The sequence below is a fragment of the Epinephelus lanceolatus genome, chromosome 13 (genome assembly GCF_041903045.1).
Source record: "Epinephelus lanceolatus isolate andai-2023 chromosome 13, ASM4190304v1, whole genome shotgun sequence".
NCBI lineage: Eukaryota > Metazoa > Chordata > Actinopteri > Perciformes > Serranidae > Epinephelus > Epinephelus lanceolatus.
The window spans coordinates 4,654,333-4,676,348 of NC_135746.1; the positions used below are offsets into that span (position 1 = coordinate 4,654,333).

The window sequence follows — 22,016 nt, forward strand, 5'->3', positions numbered from 1 at the left end:
GCCACGCAAAGAGGAGGACGATGTTGACCAATCGGAAACCTGAAAAAAAAAAGCAATTACTGGAGAGCTACCTGGAGCAGTGACTTCTGTAGCACATTCTTATGCCTTTGTTGCTCTATATAGTGGAAGAGTAACTACATTTATGCGTAAATATCTAAATGTCAGGTTTGCAAATTGGCACTAGTTTGGTCACGTCCACGAGGAGATAACAGCGCACACTCTGACGCCTCAAGCCAAAAACTTTCCCTGTCTACACGCCAACACTGACAAGGGAGGCTCTGAAAATCTTCACCCTGTAATGAGTTTACAAAAGAGTGACCTCTAATGCAGTTTTCCTGTGGACGAAAGCCCAAAATTCATAGAATATAAAAGACCTTAAAATATATCCCTGTACCAAGTCTCCCTTTATCCCAAAATTGCCGTCTCTTGTCCTCTCTAAAGCCGTGGTTTCCAACTGGTCAGTCGCGGCTCAAAAGTGGGTCACGGGTCCTTTCCATATGGACTGCAAGTGACTCACCAACATGTCAAGTTTGTAAAAAACACACTTTATTTTAGAGTACTGTGAATTGTATATTGTGTACTAGACAAAATCTAATATTGTTACATATCCTTTGCTGACACATTTTAATCAAAGATGACAAGTAATACAGAATTCTGACACACTGATGACTTGTCATGCACTATGAAGTGTATTGTTACACACTTATTCTGTCAGATGTTCAATGCATCACATTCCTCTGGAGATCACGTTCAGCTCCTGACAGATAACACTAATCATTGCCCACGCACTGCCTCGCTCTGTCAGTCCACACAAACAGCTTGTTTACATCAATGCAACGAGCAAAACACTAACACAGTGAGGGTTACAGGTCAACACCCACTGGGGCCGATCTCTCTAACAATGCTTCCGAAGCACTTGATAGGTCTCAGACAAATTGCATGTCTGTATAATAAGTTGCACCCAGGCGGCCTTACAAATCTGCTGCCAAAGGCTTATTGAAAGTGAATACTGAAAGCGTCGGCGTGTTGTTCATTCCTGTGTCCAGTGTTGTAGACCATCTTTTCATTTCTCAATACAATGAACTACATGATAACACGTTTTATTAATTTAAGTGATTAATAAGGGAGCATTTATATAAGTTTACATGTGATAATAATACGACTATGCACTGACGATAGTCCCTTGAGGACTGAAACGTTTGCTGCTTGTTTGTCTGTGAAGATCCCCAGTAAAAGGATCTTTCATTAAGACTCTCAGTCTACATTTGTTTTCTGTGTGCGAGTCCTTTTCCGCTTTTTGACTTTCATCTGACTATCGCACCAGAATTAAGAAGATTTTGGACTGATGTTGAGTGCGCAGCTCTTTTTGCTCATTACTACATAATAATACGACTGCCACCAAAGCTGTAAGTGAACTATTAGTATAAAGATATTTATGATGGCATCAACTTACAAGTTCCATAATATTGTCTGTGCATGCCTACCTAGAGTGAATATGTTTGTTCTAAAACATTACTCACCTTAAAATTGAATTAAAACAATTATATTTATAACTTTGCTGCATCACGTCATATTGCAATTAAAATTGCACCTTCAGAATTAAAAATTAAACAGCACTTTGGCAGACAGGAAAGAAAGCTGTGACGCACATGACTGCTCCCTGCTCCCGCTGTTTTTGGAAGAGGAGAGAAAAAGACAGGGAGACACAGTGAGGTTTGGTGAAAGCATGAAAATGAGATTAAGCGAGGAGTGAACCTCTAATGGGCTTAAGATTTTTAAATAAATGTCAACTTTGTCCATGGATGTCACACGCTAAGCAGGAGACAAAGTGATACGTGTCCAGTGTGCAGAAACACAAACATCTTTGTGGTTATCTGGTCTGGTGTTTAACTATTTTACTGATGACTCTGCTGCCAGTTCACACAGGAGCTCCTTCTTACATATGAGGCTTTAAATGGACCGGTGCCCTCGTATATCTCCAGCCTTATTTCCCCATACACTCAATCACGCCCTTTACATTCCCTTGATGCCAGTTACTTAACCATTCCTTGATTTAATATGGACTTTCTGTGATCGAGTCTTTGCCCACCAAGCTCCACTTCTCTGGAATAATCTCCCACTACACATTAAGGAGGCAAACTCTTCTGATACGTTCAAATACAGGCTGAAGACACATCTTTTTTATTTTCACTTTGATTTCTTGTAACTTCACCAGCTGGGAACACTTATCAGTGACTGTTTTCTTATTTCATTGACAAGTAGGCTAGGTACGCTAATCCAGTCTCTGCCTTTAAAACTACTAACCTCAACTTTGTTGTCATTAGGGCTTAGTATCGTTTAAAAAATGACTACACCAGCGCCACTATCAGTACCCTTAAAGTGACACAGATACCTTTTTCAGGCCTGCTGACGGGGGCTGGGGTTAAAGGGTACAGAGGGTACAGATGACTCTGGCCCAAGACCAAGGAGGGCCCCATGTAAAGGCCATAGTTGACCCTTAAAGAGGCAACAGATAGCATCTTTTCCTAAATATATCATGATGAAAATAATGTGGGTTGCACAGGGTAGTGGCCACAGTAAAATCAGACTATCAGCGTTTACATAGGTTACTTAGTGGCTTTGCAATCTTTGCAATAAGCTTCTGCCACCGGGGGCGAAGTTTCGCTGAAAAAAATCTGCTTTATGGCAGGAAATGCGCCATGTATTGCAAAACTGGTCGGTCAGCCAATCAGGGACTGGAGCTGGTCCTCATGAGGAGTTGGGCATGAGATAGTTGAGTCACGAGCACAATGGCAGACGGACAAAGTTTGGAGACAAGTGAAAAACAGCCTAGCAAAAGAAAACGAGCTCCTCTGTGTGAGGAGGCAAAGAAGAGCAAAAAGGAGAGTGATAAAAGAAGAGGAAAAACAAGAGTAAACCTCAGTCAGGCGTTCAAGAGATGGAGGGAGCTCCGTGACCAAAGAGGCTTCAAAACCCATGTCCAGCTAGCTTTCTTTCTAATGGATCAGTAAGTAACACGGCTAAATGTTAGCTAGACCAGAGAGGACTGTACTGTACTGGCTGCTAGTTAACTCCTAGCTGGCCAGCATCGCAAATCGCCGCAACCAGGGAGCGGGTAGCAAGTGTTGGTCGGCTGACATCCTGGTTGCCATTCTACGGCAGCCCTCGGAGAGTGATGCTGTCCATCTGAAAGACGGGGTCAGACGGACAATGTGCAGAATTCACATGCGCTGCCGATGTAAATGTGAGGTTGACCCTGGACTTCAGCCTATCAAGCTAAGTCAGAATTCCCCACCAAAAATCATATGCTCCTAAAAGAAAAGCCAGGGCACAAAGAGAAGGGAAGAAGAAAGGCAATGGCCAAATGTATAAACAGTCTTGGAATTATATAAAATCGGTACGAGTGGCAAACTGAGAGGTGACAGCCATACACTCTTTTCACTATTTCAGTTCTGCACACAATTTGAGCAATACTTAATTAAAGTAGCCTCAAGATTGAATGAATTATTTAAGAAAAAACATTATTTTTTCACTCATGAACTGATACCTTGCAGTAATTTCTTCAATCAATGTTCGATTTTACTTTTCTCTTATCATTCTTTGGAGGGCATTTTTTCATCCCAAGACACACAAGTGATTAGCTCTGCTTTTAAAAATAAGAAAAATAAAGTCATAACACAGAGATGGTAAAAATACATGTAGAAATATGATGAATTGGATTATATTCACAGGAAGTTTAAAAATTTGCATAGTGATATGCTAACTTTGCCAATGTTACCGAACAATTATTAACGGGTTTAATGACAGGGCAACCTGTTTCAGTGCTGATGTAAGTTTGTTGAGAACGCTTAACGGCTCTGTGTTGGGTGTCAGCCACTGCTGCTGTGTTAGCTTGCATTAGCCACAAAATGTTGAGCTGGCAGTTCTCCGGAAAGAGAGCAGCTCTGGAGATGGCAGTAACAGAAAGTTTGCTGATCCAGCGGGGAGTCAGGGTGGTCCAGGATCAGACCCCCAGTGCAAAAAGGATTGAATGCAGGTGTTGTTTGAGTGGAGAGCATTCAATACTACTTGGTGCTGGGTTGTTTTGGTCAGTACCTTAAAAAGGTACCCAGCCCTAGTTGGCATATTAACATTATTACCAGGTAACGTGAGTGTAAGGGCGGCCCTGTGCATGTTGGTGTACTTTTCCAAGTAATATTCTTCTCTGTTGTTTCTTTAGTGACTAGCAAAGTGTACAGAGACACTCTGGGTGAGGTGAAGGTCAAATAAAGTTCAGTTTAAACACATGCACTGCAGCCAGACTGGAAACATGGACAATATAAAACAGCAGCCTGCAATGTAGGAAGAAGCAAAAAAGGATACAATACACGAGCTAACAGGATCGCATTTCTCTGGGGTATTACTTCGTATGATTTTATGTGACAAATAAATTATTGATTTAAGTTGAATAAGGGTAACCTCAGAGCCACTGGTCAGAGCCAGTTTACACCAAGAAATAAACACCTTGCCTTGAGCATTGCCTCATCTGCACAGACTGCTCATCAACATGTCTGTCACATGACACATAAAATACCAAAGACATCATCTAAAAGTCCAGAAAATACCACAATATCACATTGCTGCTGTGCTTGCGCTAGTCCCTGCCGAGAAAACAGAGTCCCTGGAGTGTGCACACACAGTACACACACACCTGCAGGGTTCCATCACTTAACAAGATCGGCAGGAGGAGAGGTTAAGATGAGAGCAAAGGGGAGGAGAAACACAGAGGCCAGGGGGAGTCAACTCTTGCAGACAGTTCACTACACAGAGAGGTTCATATCTAGGTGACACTTGAGTAGCTGTGTTGTCCTGTACTGTGCTGTGTATGTGACAGTCAGAACAACGAGGGTTGACCACAGTCCCACCCCCAACAGCCTGTTTAATTTCAGCTTAAATATGTCAGATAAGTCGTACTTTATTGTATTAAACTGCGTTAAAGTGTAACCTGTTGTGGTGAAACCCATCTGAACCTAAGATGGGGACAAAATAATTGAAACATCTTACAGATCAACGCCTTTCTTGCATGATTTGAAGAAAAATCAAATAAAAACGTCACATGTAGTATTTACTGCAGGGCTTTTAGGTTGCATTACAATGTACATGTGTTCATAATAGCATGGCATGCTTCCAGTTGTCACACCAAGAGGAGAACTGGTTTAGTTAAACAGTCTCTGTAATGACCTCCGGCAAAACAACTGCCAACCAGGATACACAGGGAAAAAAAGGACACAGACATAAGCAATATCCTGGAAGCAAACTTCAGCAGGTTGCCCTTCTGAGGTGACATTGATTCAAGTTCGTAGACAGACTACAACATTCTGGTGGTGGCGCGTTTGTTCAATTGCATCAGCGTGAATTAGATTAAACTCTGCCCTATCAGATAGAATCCAGTTAGCTGAAGGGTTCATGTTTGCCCATTTCTCTGCTGCACACATCAGTCACACACACACCGCTTGTGACGTGAGACACGGAGCAATATCGTAAAACTGCTTCTGTTTACACTGGATAACAGGAGTAATATTTAATAGTGCTGGTCTTTAATTCAATGAGAGCCCTTAGTAAGGAAAACAGTTTTTATTACACCAATAAGACCCCTGTTCTTTGAGCAAACAGCACACATGGCTGTGAAATCAATGTTACTATCGCTTGCACCTGCTTTGACATTTCATTTAGTCATTAAACAGCAGGGTGGTGTGAGAGGGGACGGTGATCGCTGAGTAAACATGTACTTACCTTAACAAGGATGGAGATCCTGTGTGCATGTGCACAACCTGCGTAAGATCTCTGATTTCACTGGCTTCACACCTCCTCAACTCAACTGCAGACTAATGTAGCATGCCAACTTGTGGGCTACATGTTACTGCACAAAAACCTGGCGTGCAGGGAACAATTTCTGAACGATGTGAGTGAGGAGAGCTGCAGGACTGAGAAAATGTGAGCACAGGAGGGAGTGGAAAAGCTGAATGATGACACCAACCACTAATCACTACTGAAATTCCCTTTTAGCTCGTTTCAATTGATCCACATTTGGGCTCCACTCTGCTGACTGTCGAGTGTCAGCTGTGGTTTCGGTGGCCCCTCCAGCTGTGTGCGACTTTGTGTGGCTACGTATGTGTGTGCGTTGCTGTGTTTGTCTGTGGCCACGCCTGTTTGTGTCCATGTGTTTGTCAACTCATGCGTCTTTAAGTTTGTTTTTGTCAGCCCACTTAGCCTGAAGAACTAACAGGAGTGCATATCACTATTATTCATAAGATATTGTTTGTTAGCCTACAGATTAGAGAAGTGAGGGTGTGATGAGAAGACTGCAGATTTTAATTTCCACAGTCAGTGTTGTAAAAACATGATTAGACATATTTTGCATTGTTAAAGGCGGCCGTCTTTTACTATTTCTACTTACTTCATCTTGAATGTTTACTTTTCTTGGATTCTCTATTGAGCATGGAGGCATGCAAGAAAAATAAAGTTTTCTTCATAAATTCACCGTAGCACAGGGCGAGTGACTGATACACAAATTATTATTTTGTGGGTGCACGGGTTAAGACTTTAAAACACAAGTGGATTGTGTAAATATCTATTACTTATAGCACTTCTTGTGTTTATCGTCAACTAATTTATGAGAGACTTCATTACAATGAAAAGGTCTGCTGCGTGAAAGGTTTGTTTTTGTCCAATGACTCATCATAAAAGACGATAACTGCTGCAATCCATTCATGATTCTTTCATAAACAACTACAGAAATGTCACTGTGCAAGACACAGAGTTAAATAACTGCTCCAGTCAAACTGAGAGAAAACACAAAATGAGAATTGTGTTAAATCAGATAAACACAGTGCTCATTTCTTATTTTCTGCAGTTTTCCAGAATCCAATTTGTAAGGGTGTGAATTCTACACCCTTACAAATTGGATTATGGGAAAACTGCATGTAAGGAATGTTCAGTGTACACAAAACTAAGTGGATTCCAGTTCAAACCACTCTCCATATCCTTGTTCTTTACCTATATTTAATATTAATGATGGCAGCTGCACCAGTCATAATCAATGATCGAAAGAGAAGTTAGGCTGCCTTAACCCAAATCCAACTGCCCATCTGAAGTAGATTTGGGAGCAAGATATTGGTGTGCCGATACCTGACAACAGATGGGGCCATATCGTTGACTTAGTCCATTCTTCCTCTATGTGTGCCAGGCATGGCTTATTACGGTGTAAGGTTCTCTTCAGGGTTTATTACACAAATGCCTGACTTTCAAAAATCTTCCCAGACACCAGTGACACTTGCAATGGGTGCAAACGGTCACCTGCTTATCATACTCACGTGCTCCTGCTCAACCTCCACTAACTTCTGGCATCAAATAATTAACACACTCGAGACAGTTTTGGCATGAACCTTATCCTCCCCACCACCTACAGCACCGAACTTCCCATTGATAAAAGGCATCTTTTGGTTTTCACAACTCTTTTAGCTAGGCACCTCATCTTTAAGTGGAGGTACACTCTTCCACCCTGACACAATAGCTGGCTTAAGGAGATCCTAAACCACCTCAAACTTGAAAAGATTAGATTGTCCCTTGGCGACACTGGTAAATCCTTTGACAAGACCTGGAAGCCCTTAACATGTCATTGTACACTGCCCATAAATCTGGTAAAAAATTAATAAAAAGACTTGTGAAAGAAAGACAAATTAAAAATTAAAATGCTGATTAACCAATTTCCTTCAGTGAAGATTTCTAGTGTGACCTTATTTAGCAACGCCGTCTCACTCCCAACTCGTCAAATACTGACGTTAGGTCAGTGGCCCTGGGCGTTAGACACTAATCCATTCTTAAGTGGCAGTAGACACACCAGGTGGCAGCAATTTTCAATGCTCCAGGCAACTACCATAGTATAAAGAGCAAGAAAGTCTGTATAGGGCGGGTAGGAGCGGAGATGGAATGGAATGTTTTTGTTGCCTGAAACTAAGTAAACCTAAAAACAAATGTTTCATCTACGCTCTGAGTTTAATTGGAAAAGGGAGCTGCACATTTCCTGTGGAAACTGAGGTATATTTTGAAAAGACACTAAGAGGATCAATCGACAGGCCGACCTTGTGCATCCAAAATTGACGCAGAATGTCATATTTTGACATTTAGAGCCACTTGATATTCGCCGAGTTGGAAGTGAGAATGTGTTGCATTCAGTGTGTGTAATATTTTGGCAGATTACGTCAGCCTTTCTTCTGAAAACAAGGCTTGAAAAAGTTCTATGCCTGTCCTCTCAATTATGTCTAAAAGTTTTATTTTGAAACTCTTACACTTCATTCTTTAAGGTTGACCAATCTATAAGCAACTTTCTGATCACATATTGACAGGAAATTTGCTCCCTCTGTGCATAATTGTTAGGGAGAGATATAAAGTAATTGCTAGTTAGCAGAGACGAGAAAAAAACGGTCTAATGTGAGCTGGCTGATGTATGCTTTTTTGGGGTTGTATGTACAAAAATCTGTAATCACTATTTGTTTCTCTGGGACTGCGGATGAGGAAGTATTATGCTGTTGGAGAGAAGAATGTCTTTTTCCAGGCCAAATGACCCTCTTATTTCCTCTTCTTTGCCTTTTATAGTTGAGGATTACCCTGCTCACTCACGCTCCTCGGCCCCGGGTTACATAATTGACTTGAGCCTGGGATACTGGAAACTGGCTGTCTTTCAGTCACACACCCGGGGTTGGTCAAAACATATGTGCACATACAAGCACTTAACATACACGCACAAATATCATAAATACCATGTGCGTGGACGTGAATAAGAACAAGACTTTCCCACGCATTCAAATGCAGTTTCAAACACAAGACCTTTGTCAGGTCAGTTTCCAGGGTTCGTTCCTACTGAGCAGCAGATGAAGATGTAAATTAGTTCATAAAACACAGAACCATACTGGGACACACACATCCACATGCTCAGGGAGTTCTATATATAGTCATCCACATCCACCATCTGCCAAATTGAGTTACACAAAGAATTTAACACATGGCCTAATGGACCGAGCATCCACCTAATAAATGACGGCCTAAAGCCTCTGCCAAATGGCGGATATTAATGTGTGTGTGTGTGTGTGTGTGTGTGTGTGTGTATGTGTTAGAGAGAGTGTGCTGACCCGAGGGCGGATGACTACCCTCAGTGAGGGAATACTGAGGCCCTGCGGAGGAAACGCGAGGGAAGGAGGTGAGAGAGGGGTAAGGGCTGTCCCCGGGTTATCGGCAATCTTAATAAGAGGTATTTAGAGCGCTGCGTGTTTGACTCTGTGTGTGTGTGTGTGTGTGTGTGTGTGTGTGCATGTATGTGTGTTTGTGTGTCTCTTTAAAAAGGAACTTAGTCAGGGAGTTCCCTAAATGTAATGAGGTAGAGGGGCCAGGCTGACGCATTGGCACAATTAACCAAACCCTGAAGCTGGGACACAGCTTTGTGGTCGAAACCTCAGCGTATCTGTATCACAACCACTTTTATTTGCATCAGGTGCACAAGAAATTACCAAGTTATTTGGGAAAGAGAAATTACAAGAGAGTGGAACAAACTAAAATTTCAGGCAGAGAACAAACTGTATCAGCAAAGCAGTTCTTCGGTCTGTCCGATGATTGTTAAAAGTCATTGGGTCTGTCAGGCTGGAGAAATGTTTGCAGCAATGTTACCAAAATATTTAAGACCCATCAAATCTGAATTTAAGACAATTCAAGACTTTTTAAGGCCTTATATTAAGAAAACTTCACCAAAGACATTTTAAGACTTCTTGAGGACCTGTACACGGCCTGTTTTTTCTCTGGTGTATAGTTCAATGTTACGGATAGTGCAGAAAACAGGTTAGTAAACAGCAGAAAACAGCATGGATGAGTGGTAACTTCTCTTTTGTATCTATTCATTTAGTCTTCCCAGAGGACAGGAAAAATCAAAATAAGATCTCTTATGCAGCCTATTTCTCCTAGACATAACTGAGGTCAAAATGAAATCAATATGAGATTTTGTCGATTTTCTTATACTTCTATAATTCATCTCCTGAGGAACAGCCTTCCTCTTGTGTCAGCCCGATCCTTATTTAAGATCTTAAGATGCTTTTTTTCATCTCTCACTGCAGTTATCTTTATTTGTCTGAAATAATCGCTCTTTAGATAACAGCAAGATCCAAAAGAAAAGTTGCACAATGCCTGCACAATGCCAGAAATTTATTTCAAAAATCTGTGCATTTTATCTGTTATCAGAGTTGAGAAAACTCTAAGAAACCTACGAGCATAACAAAAGAAGAATTTTGCTCATTTTCTCCTGAGTTTGGGAGAAACATATCAGACTTCAGTTATCTCCAAATCAGTTGCTGATTTATTTCTTTTAAGACAAAGGAAAGACTTTCGGGAGCAGCAACATTTTCCTCTGGGTCACTTCCAAACTCAGTGCAGACTAAATTCTAAACGATGCTCGAACGCTGCTTGGAAAGAGATGGACAGTTTTTTTTGGAGGTGCATCACTGTATTGTGCAGAAAAAGAGGCTTAAATTAGCGCATCCACCTGGGTGTCATATTCCCATCACTGTTGATCAGAGCCGATCAAAGCTGGAGCCGATGAATACCCATGACTACAGAAGAGGCATTCGTCCTGGGACTGAATGCCGATTGTAACCTTTCCCACTGAGGACTAAATCCAGATGTTAGTGGGTGTCAGTGTTTTTTTTTTTTGTCCGGTGGGAAAGGGGCTTTACTGTGATGTTTTAAGTTGCTTTGTGTGGGGAAGGGGAGTTTCAAATATCACTAGAAACCTTCAGTCTTTGCACACTGATGAACACGTGTAACTGAAGCCACCAAATGGATTATGGAAAAGACCATTTTTCATGAGGTGATGGTGAGGAGATGGTATCCGCGCCTGGTTAATAATAGAAACATCCCACCGGAACACTGGTATTAGAAACTCAAAACTCTATGGAGTTGATTTTAAACAGTGTTTGGACATACCATGGGTAGGAAATATCTTAAAAAAATAAGACTGATGTGGATGTGACTTAAGTGCAAGCCTGTGTAAACGGCAAATTAATCTCAATCACTTCTGAGGTTAACTCACCTTTCCTTTCTTTCACTTCTCTTTTGATCTAAGCTCTTGCTCCGAGTATTGAAAATGTTTTTCTCTGAACACCAGCATAAGTTAATTGGCAGAAACCAGGCTTGAATATTGTACAGTTTAAAGAAGTGTTTCACTCCTGGAAAGATCTTTTCATAAAACTGGGCTGTCTGTGCAGTAGAAAGATGAACAATTTTGACATTGGTGTTTCATGACCAGAGAAAGCAGAGAAAAAGAGCTGCGGCATTTGCTTTCGCTCAAGAGGTAGAATATCTACAACTACTTAAATGCACTGCGCCACACAGGACTAATACCCTCCCACTGGTGGGTGACGTAATGAAAGTTGCTCTTCCGAAAACAACAGCTGGTGACAAATGATCTGGCGTAATAGTTAAACAGTAAGTTAAAATACGTTGCTAAAATATCTTAGGTTGGAAATAGACAGTGCAGTAACAGAATCTTGGTTAATATTTGGTTTTCTTTTTTGATCTGCTTCTATACTCTTTGTGTCTGTGGTGGTGGGCATACAAAAATACAAGCACAATCTGTAGTTCGAGCAGCAACCCTAGGGCCAGCAAAAGTTTGAGCCGGGTGATAAGCAGGGAGATCTGGGGGCTGGCAAAATGGTGGGAAGTTTACCATAGTTTAGTTTATTTGAGAGGACAGTGTGCAAAGACATTAATCATTTACAAGACACGAAAACATGGTTGCACCAGATTTAGCGGTCACTAATTTCCATCTGTAGGCCTACACATAACAAGTAGACGCAATAAATAAACGTAAAATTCTAGGTGCAATGCAGACAACAGAAAATCCATGTGCCCAACATAATATAAGCAGTATGTTCACACTGCATAGCACAAAATACAATACAGAAAATACGGTGGCTACCTTATAAAGTGACCAGGTTACTGGTGCTGATGCCTTACATAAAACTGTAAGTGCACACTGCACGGTACAGAACACAATATAGAATGCACAATAATGTTCATTTACACATACTACCCACACTGTTATGACACAAAGCTGGTTGAAAATTGGCAAAGTATGTCTTAGATATAGAGCAGTTCACATTAGCACTGTGTCATTTTCCTGCTCAGCTGGGCCCAAGCAGAATCAGTTCATACTGAAGAAGGCTATTTGACATCCATGCTACAGTATTCCTGGAGGCACCTGAGGACACGGTGAGTATCTACGTAACATAACCGGAGGCTTAGTCTAATCTTAGCATAAATGGATTGATGTTTCCCTTGGAGGTGATGAAGGTAGGCGCAGGGAAACCTACAAAAGCTGGTTAATTTGGGCATGGGAGTTAGGTAACTGGCCTTTGCAGAGTGATGCCCGCAGAGTGAAAACAGCAAATTATCCCAAAATTACTATGTTACATCACAGACACTGTGCTGCACAGCGCTGTGCCGCATTGTGCTGTGTGTGTGACGGTCTCATTTCGACCAGATTAGGAGGTCGAAGGTTTGGTTTGCCCAGCTACACATACCCTGTTGAGGGCTCTCGGGGGCCAGGTTTGCCCAAACATGGTCAAAAACACTGAAGACACACACACACACACACACACACACACACAACATATTCCAGTTGACCTATGTGAAGTACTCGAGAAGCCTCAGAAGTTGATTCGAAAAGGATTCAATTTTCCTCAGATAAACTCAATCCACTTGGAGTTCACTGTTTGTGCTGGCTGCTGCAAAATGGCCCCACAGGGCACCTGAGACAGCACCCAAAGGAGATTAAACTGTTCCGAATGAATGGATACTCAATAATACAAACTGCATTTTGGAGGAAAATTGTCAAATCTGAAATGCTAGCTTAAACCTATTCTGCTGCTGCCCACCTCAGAGGGGGACACGGGGGAACCCAGCAAAGGAAGATGGGCAAGAAATGAGCAAAAAATAGAAGCTTGAGAGTTTGAGATAAGAGGGACTGGGCAGCAGGAGGACAGTGGGAGGGAGTGGGGGTTGCACAAAAGTATGGGATTTCTCCCATTGACCAAATAAGTACCTATTAAAAGAGAATTTGTGCCCAGCTGAGCTGCCGATAAGGCAGCCAGGAGAAAGGAGCTGTGGAAATAGAACATGTCCATATAGAGAGGGGAGCTGTGGAGAGAGGGAGCAGGAAGGGGGCAGGGGTTAAATGCTTCCCCAGAGTGTGTGCTTTCCACTGGCGTAAACCCAGTGAAGAGTCCCCGAGTCCCCGCTGACTGACAGAGCCTAAGGGCCTACTGTGAGCATGATTGAGCACAGGCAGCTGAACTATTGCCCAAGAAATTACAGCTTTTAAATCGGTTCCACATTCAAGTGCCATGTTTACCAATGTTTGGAAACACTAATGATGAGAGGCTGGAGATTTTTCATCAGGCTTTACAGCCTCAGTCAGCATCAGTCTTTTCCAGACGGCGAGGTTTTGACTGCCAGACTGACAGAGAGAAGAGAGAAGACGGAGACCGAAAGAGGAAAACCTGTCTTGACAAACACCCCACAGATGTTGCTCCTCTCTGACACCACTGGTCTCCATAGCAACCCTACTGGCCAGTAATAGCCTCCAGCTCGCCTGGCTGCAGCGGCGTCATAAACACGCACACAGACACATGCACCATACACACACACAAACCAGCAAATTTCAGCCTCTGAATGGGATCCCAGTGTGTATTTATAGAGACAGAGGGACTCACTAGCCCACCCAGCCCAACCACCCCCTTAGGCCTGACCAGAGAAGACACGAAACTTAACAGAGACCATCTAACGCCATCACTAAAAGCCCTGGACATACACAAACACAAACAGCCATAAAAACAAATCCACCAAGTCCCTCGATCCCAGTAAACAAGCCCTGTAATTGGTGATAACAGATAGTTGGGACTTTTACATTAGAGCTGGCTTGTGTTTTTGCTACCCAGGTACGTGCGAAAAGCACTTACTGATTCGTCTGCTGAATATTAAGATGTACACTCGTTTAAACATGGAAAAGAGTAATAAAAATTGTCTTAACACTTTGTGAGGCACTGTCATGAATACAGAGGATAGCCCTCTGTTACCAGTGCTCTTGAGTTCCCACAAATTCTGCACAACATAGATTTCATTTAGAATTAAAGCCTATTGTCAACAGGTGTCCTTGGCTGCTAGGATACACTCTGTTATCGTACAAAGTTGATTGTTTCCCCCAAAATCTGATAGATCCATCTTTGATCATTTCTTACACTTGTCACATCTCATACTTGCTTCCATCAGGATGGAGACTTTTCCTCCTTAATTGCAGCACTAAACGTTACAGATCATCCTTTGTCCCGTCTGCTATCGCTTATCTTGACCAGCAGTGACCACTTATTGTCCATGATTTACCCCCTGACAGTGATGTTTTACTTAGGACTACGGACTGTATCCCAATTTGCCCCTTGGGGACATTAAAGTTTTACCTTACCTTAACTTACCTCTTCCTAACATACAGCGAGCAAGTGAACTCTGGCAGATGGAACGTGAAAAAATTGTCCTGATATACTACGAGTGAAGAAACATTTAGGGAGCCTAACAAGCCCTGATAAAGCCCCGGACAAGCTTGCAGCTGCTCTGAAAATAGACTGGAGGTGTGCAAAAGTTCACAAAAAAACAGAAAAGAAAAAGAAAGAGCATGGGCGAGCAGTTTTTCAAGCAAGTGACACATTGCTTAGTCTATTCGCTGACACACAAGCAGGTCAGCACTTGGGGAAAAACTGAAATAATGTGATATTTGCTTGTTCGTATGAGGTCAAGTATGGAAGAGATGTGAGACCTGCCTCAGTGGGTGAATGAAGATTTCTCCTTAACTACTGTATTCTAGAAAACTAAATGTATAACAAGACTAGGGCTGACAAGACAATTAGCCGACTAATCACCAGCATGTTTATATTAATTTAATTATTAAATGATATATTTTGGGCGGGGCAACACAATGGTTTGAGCTGAAGGTGTGAGAAAGAATAGTATCAGTAACATTGTTAACACTGTGCTAAAAATATGCTAAAAATATGTTTTAAACTGAACTGAATTGATATGCAACAGGTGCGGGGTTGCTGGAAGGCCAGCTGGCTTGTAGTGAGACAGCGACTGTTGTCTCTTGTTTGGCAATATTACAAGGTGTGTCACAGAGAAATCTGAAAATGGCTATTTGTGATGTAATTTAAACTGTCAAGCTGCTCTGTGATCATTCAATGAGGCGTGCAAACAAGATTTTTGAAGGGAGAGCCAGAGCAACAACACTCTGCCACATCAAGAGATAACAGTTAATTCTGTTGTATTTTAGGCCCTAATATACCATATGGTTTAACATTAAAGGGGTCTTACAGTATTCTGCTCATTTCCAGGTTCAGACTTGTATTTTGGGTTTCCAAGACACTGCAGTTTCCTCATACTGTTTGTGCTGGAACACCTGCAGTCTGTCTAAGTTTTAGTGCCTGTCCCTTTAAGCACCCCCTGCCGGAAAAGCCCTGCTTTGATTGGTCAGCATTTCCAGGTCTCTCCCTCTAGAAATGAAACATCTGCAACCAAAATTACACGTTTCCCTGACATAAGTATGCAGCTACATGTAGCAGTGTACCTACAGCTGGGGAATGACTATAAGAGTATAGCTACACATTGTACCGTGAATAAATACAAATAAAAGCTTTTAAACCAATATCTTCAGACACATTCTAGCTTGAATTTGATCAGAAAATCTGGGAGAAATGAACCATTTCAACAACCAAAATTCATGTATCCCTTACATTAGCATGTAGCTACATGTAGCAGTGTACTTGCAGCCAGGGAATGGCTGCACTTTCTTTCTGTAAAAAAAAAAAATCACTACTCAACCAGACATGTTCCAGCAGGAATATGACCTGAAATCTGGGAGACACTGACAACATCTGCAACCAAGATTACATGTTGCCCTGGGGTTAGCATGTAGCTACATGTAGCAGTGAACTTGCAGCTGGGAAATGACTAAGGTAGTGCAGTGGCCCTTTCTACCTTGAAAAAACCCACCAATACCAGCTTATAAACACAACCAGACATGTTCCAGCAGGAATATGATCTGAAATCTGGGAGAAATTAATCATATCAGCAACCAACATTACATGTTTCTCTTACATTAGCATGTAGCTACATGCTACTACGTACCGATGTAATCACAGCCGGGGAATGACTGTAATTTCTTTCTGTGAAAAATCACTTATAAAAATTTCTCAACCAAAATCTACACAACCAGACACGTTCCTGCAGGAATATGACCAGAGTTGGGTATAATGGTGATTTTGCAGTAGCGAGTAACCTAACGTGTTAGTTTGCTGTTTGAGTGATCAGATACTTAAGTACATTTTCAAACAAGACATCAGTTACTTCCGTTACTTTTAGAATGCTGGTCCTTCAGCTCCGAAACAGCAACGGCTGTCTTTTGGTTCTAATAACAGAGATAATGTTAAACCTATCAGTCTGAAAGAAGCCACGGAGCTTGTGGCTCGCTACGTGGTCGGAGAAATGCTGCCATTGTCTATGGTGGAGTCTAAATAGGTGGAGTACGACTCGCTGACAGACATATTTCAAACTCAGGATTTGCATTATGCCTGGTACACACTACACGCTGGTACACACCAATTATCCCCGGTCGTCTTTCACGGTGTGTGTGATGTCATCGGGTTATTCTTTTCCTGTTTTTATTACTTTGACTATTATTTGAGTCACTGTGTCTGTTCATGTCCCAGCCGACATGTTGTTGTAGTCACCTAAAAGCATCAGCAGATGGCAGGAGCTACATTTGAAGTGCCATTATGTAAACTATCAAGCTACTGTATCTTCCACAGGAAGTTCTGACAAATGTTTCAGAATAAAAGTCTATTTAGAAAATGGAGGGATTCTCTCAGCCGAGGTTATAAGGGGCTTTTAATTTGAAATAAGTGTTGAGTTTAAAATGACGGTGCGATATGTTAACTTTACAAAGACAACGGACCGGATAAAAAGTAAATATATAAACACACAGAGGGATTAATAAATAACAGAGCGTCTATAATGTAGTCTGTTTCAAATGAAGCTGGGAGCCTCTGCAGCTGTGGTGAGTAAAAGCCCCGCCGCTATTTGTTAATGTTATTACTTCATGTCTGACCGTGAGGATGTACCATTGTTTGCTAGCTTGATGCTAATGACCGTAACGTTAACTCAGCGGGTTGACAAAGTGCCTCTGCTGTTTCACACCATCATTTCCTCCTTTTACTCTGTGTGGTAACATTCCTAGAGGAAATATTAAAAACGCTGGGGTGTTGTTGTCATGCAGTTGTCTACGGCAGCAGATCGTTCTGTGTTTCTACTGGTCAAAGTGACGGCTGTGATGGGAGAACTGGATCTCAGTGAAGGGCAAGTGGTCCATAACTTTAATTTTGGAGACAAAAAAAAATGTAGGCTTAGCGCCCTGTGGTCCATTGCCCAATAGGAAATGTAGAATACTCAAAAGTACTTTAAAAGTGCTTGAGTTACTTTTCTCAGGGAGGAACGCAGTAACGTACTTTGATTACTTTTAAAGTAACCCTTACCCAACACTGAATATGACCTGAAATTGGGGAAACACTGACAACATCTGCAACCAAGATTACATGCTTCCCTGATGTTACCATGCAGCTACATGTAGCAGTGTAGTCTATGTAATGTTAACACTTGCAGTGCCAGGAGCAGATGACCATATAAAGAAACCGGTTACACAGTAGATGGAAACATGTTGGAAACAGAATATTCAGAACGGTCTGAAGCCTCTTGTTACTTTTACATACGTTTACCTCATATTTGAAACATTTAATATGGATAGGTACCCTCATACTTGTTGGACTATTCCGACACAGTCTACATCATACATCCAGACAAAAACAACACACTAATACTCACTGTCCCCATCATCTGTATATATAATGTATATGCCTATCATGTGCTATAAACCCCGTCAACTTCACACAATGCCTCTCCGTGTACATTAACAGGAAATGATGCTCCATTCTACAAAGGTGACAGCAATTTGCAGTTCAAGGCAGGGAGTGAGCTGATGATTACATAAAGGATTTGAAAACACTGAAAGCCTCTAAACTGTATATGTGGGAGGTGAATCTGAGTGCACTTACCAGGTGGCAGACAGAGGGACAGAAAATCGAGGGGAGGGGAAACACTGGAGGACAGCACTGGACCACTCTGAAAAAGAAGGCAAAAAGAAAGAGAGAGAGCAAGGAAAGTGAGGAATAAAAAAGGGCAAAAATAAATAAATTAGTGAAGTGTAATTTGCAGATATCCACTCTGCTGCTGACTTCATTATTCAGGTTCATCTTGTACACTTACAGTAATATTACAGATGCTTGTAATGCCTTCAGGGAGACACTGACACACAAACACGTCTCTGCACAAGAACACGCACAACACACACCAGGGTGTAATCACTCGCCCCCCTCATGCTCCTCATCCTATTTGACTTGTGCAGAATTTTAATCATTCCTCTGGCTTCTGCTTAATAAACTTTTAATAGGAACCTGCTTCCCTTAAGAAAGGCTGCCTTCGTCAGAGAGATTGGTGGAAATGAGCTGGCAAATTAGACAAACGGCACCACCTCCGCATCTGCTCTGCTGTAGCTTTTGAGCGCTGGGTACAGCATGTCACTGAGGATGAAGAGACTCTACGAAAAGCTTCAAATGTAAATGTGAAGCAGAGATCGTGTCACAGGGACAGACAGGGAGAAGGAGCGAAACAGGAACAAAGCTATAGATGGGAAGGAGGATAATCCTCCACTTGGCAGGCCATTGTATATCCTTATGTCCTCGCCGAGAGCAAGACAAATTCCTTAACATTTCCTGTGCTTAGCAGTGACTGTGACTCTGCTTGTGTCTCTCGTCACCTCATCATCCCAGCTCCATCTTGCTTTGCCCGGTGCAGGAGAGGAACTGTGGCGGTAATGGTTTCTATATACAGACACTTTGCAAGATAAACTTTGCCAGATAAGCGCAGACACGGCAGGATAGAGTTCAACAGCTAAGTGAGGAAAAGTTGCTGTTCTGCAGATTGTATTTACATCTGGGATTGTCCTAGTTTTTTAATGTTGATTTTTGTAAACAAAGTAAAAATAATGTTTCCAATGACTGGGCCCTTTGTTCTGTTTTGCAGAAGGCTTATCAAACTGTAGATCTTTTGGATATATTTGGAAGAGGATGAAACAAACAACAACGGTCTAAATTAACCTTTAACATTCACTATGTTTGTATTTGGACCACAATACTGTACCAAACCTCTGATCCCTTAATGTGGCTACCGTTGTGCTTCTCTGTCTGCGACAAGAGTATGCTCTGTGCTGAGAGAATGTGGTGCAATGAATAACCGAACTGTATATATATTCCAACAGCTCAGTTAATGAACAGCCCATCTCCAAAAATACAAAATCAAATCGTGGCGGGGGATGTTTTAATCGTGGCAGGCCACCACGAATAAATGAATGTGTGGTAAACCCTGCATCATTACATGAAACAGTGGTTTCTCGGTTTAAAAAGTTAACGATCCAGTGAGCACTGTGGCGTGACTAACGATTACCCAATCAGCACCACAGGAAGGACTAACACCATTGTCAAGCTGTGTGCCAGAACCAATAAGGAGTAAAGACAACAGCGGCAAAAGCTATTGACAAGACAGTTGCTGCTGTCCAGGCTGCTCTAAATTGACATGTCTTCTTGGTATCAGTCGATGTTTTACTTTGCTCTGCTCCACTCATAAAACCTGGCAAAACCAATATGTTGACACAACTACACATCCTCATGGACTTAAAATGAAAGTTTAAAATGACAGTATATTCAGGAGGATAAGTTGGTCACTGGTGACTGATTAGGAAAAACAGAATCAGGAAGAACATCTGGCTTCAAAGCCAATTTGACCCAGTGACCAAAATGTGGAATTACACCTCTGCATTCGTCACGTGATGCCATTGGGCTCAAAAGGGCTTTTTTCTATGACTTATATTGTAAAAGAGACGTCTGTAAATCAGTGGATACATTTTTTTTTTGAGCACCACAACCACCGTAACATGACTCGTTTCCCCATAAGAATTTGATCTATTCAGTCCAGTAACATTTCGACAGTCTAGAAGAGCCTCACAATGAAATAATCTTATACCCATTTCAGTTAGTCGAGGGCTAAACCACTCGGCTGGCGGAAGCCTGTCGTGCTCTTGCTCAATAGGCCCCACGATGTGGAAGATCTGGGTAATTTTTTACCCAGGAAGTCAAACTTTTTTGGCTTCATGCACCACTGAGCTAGCCTGGAAATCCAGACCCAAATCTAGAAAGATTTAGGGTCTGGCTATGAGTAATGCAAATGGCCCAACTCGAGGGGCGGCGCCAAGCATGCATTTGAAAATATCACTGCACGCAATTGGATAACACTACGACCAATCAGAACAATACATGGGGTGACGTATTCAGAGCGCTACCAGTTGAGCTAACTTGTTTCTGGTTGGCAAAACAGCAAAAACGTCCTTCTTGCAAAGGAAAGACTTGAGCGCCGTCTTCTGTTCCTCTTTTAGAGAAAAAGCCAAGTCTAACTCGTTCATTGTAGCAGCCAAAGCCGTTTCAAACAACTGGTGTTCATCCGTAGCCATGTTGCAATGTTTACTGACTGATTCCGGACTTTGTCGTCGCAGTGCTGTCGTCATCTGTTTAGCTCGCCTCTGGCCCGCCTATATCAGATACACCGATGTGATTGGTGCAGCTCGGCTCCAAGGGCATGGGTAATGAGCATCATTACTGATTACTGGAGTGACTCGCTGAGCAAATTCAAATTGTGCTCTTGCGAGAACTCTGGATTTCCAGGGTACCACTGAGCAACTTTCCAAGGAATTAATGGGGCGCTGCTTCCTACGCTGTATCAGGTTCTCTTTATACATCCATGGAATGTCACCACTTTACAACTCTGTCTGATATCAGGCAACCACATGACTGTAAATATATATGTTCAAATAAACACAAAAAGTTTGTGCTCTATAGAAAGGATCAACACTCAGTGAAAAACCTAAGCCCTATGATAAGCTAATATGGCAAGGCTTAACTATACAGACCAATGAGCAGTGATAACTAGCATGTCTTTGGGGTCATCGGGTGGGAACCTCCTTTCACCAGTGTTTCGTCTAGTTGGTCCCACGACACCTCCAGGAGGCTAGACAGTGATCTCTAGCGTCCCAGAGACACTCCCCTAATGCCGGGTCTCACTGCTCCCTTCCCTGCACCAACCCAATAACCTCCTTTACCTTACTTATGCATGGCTTTCTCAGCCCAAACAGCACTGCCACCTTCAACCAAACCCAGGCTCCGTACATGCGAGCTCCAGGTAGAAGCAGGGCTGATACTACCTTTCCTAGCACATTCACCACACTCTATTTCACACGCTACATAGCATAACTACAATATAAGCTAAAGTTAAAGGAGCTAAATAAACTTACAGGATCAGCAAACACTCACCTTGCCGCATGGCCTCAAACAAAATGGATTCAAATAGGCCACTCCCACACTTAAATAACCTTCCTCTTCCTGGACTTCCTCCTTACTTACACATGGCTTTCTCAGCCCAAACAGCACTGCCATCTTCAACCAAACCCAGGCTCCATACATGCGAGCTCCAGGTAGAAACAGGGCTGATACTACCTTTGCTACCACATTCACCATACTCTATTTCACACGCTACATAGCATAACTACAATATAAGCTAAAATTAAAGGAGCTACCTTGCCGCATGGCCTCAAACAAAATGGATTCAAATAGGCCACTCCAACACTTAAATACTTTCTCTTCCTGGATTTCCTCCTGAGAGGAAGTGGATCTCTCCACCTGATCTCAAGGAGTTATGTGCCCTGTTTAGTAGTTCCCCCTGCTGGCCCCCAACTG

The 22,016-nt window shown here is 42.2% G+C and overlaps 1 protein-coding gene across 3 annotated transcripts in view; it reads right to left on the reverse strand.

Annotated features, from left to right (window-relative positions):
- plcb4b (phospholipase C, beta 4b) overlaps nucleotides 1-22,016 on the reverse strand; it is a 147,987-nt gene that overhangs the window by 95,038 nt on the left and 30,933 nt on the right. For all 3 annotated transcript variants that reach the window (XM_033649149.2, XM_033649148.2, XM_078173673.1), the window contains one exon: nucleotides 18,231-18,297. The gene's annotated coding sequence lies outside the window, so the exon portion shown is untranslated. The remainder of the gene's footprint in view (nucleotides 1-18,230; nucleotides 18,298-22,016) is intronic.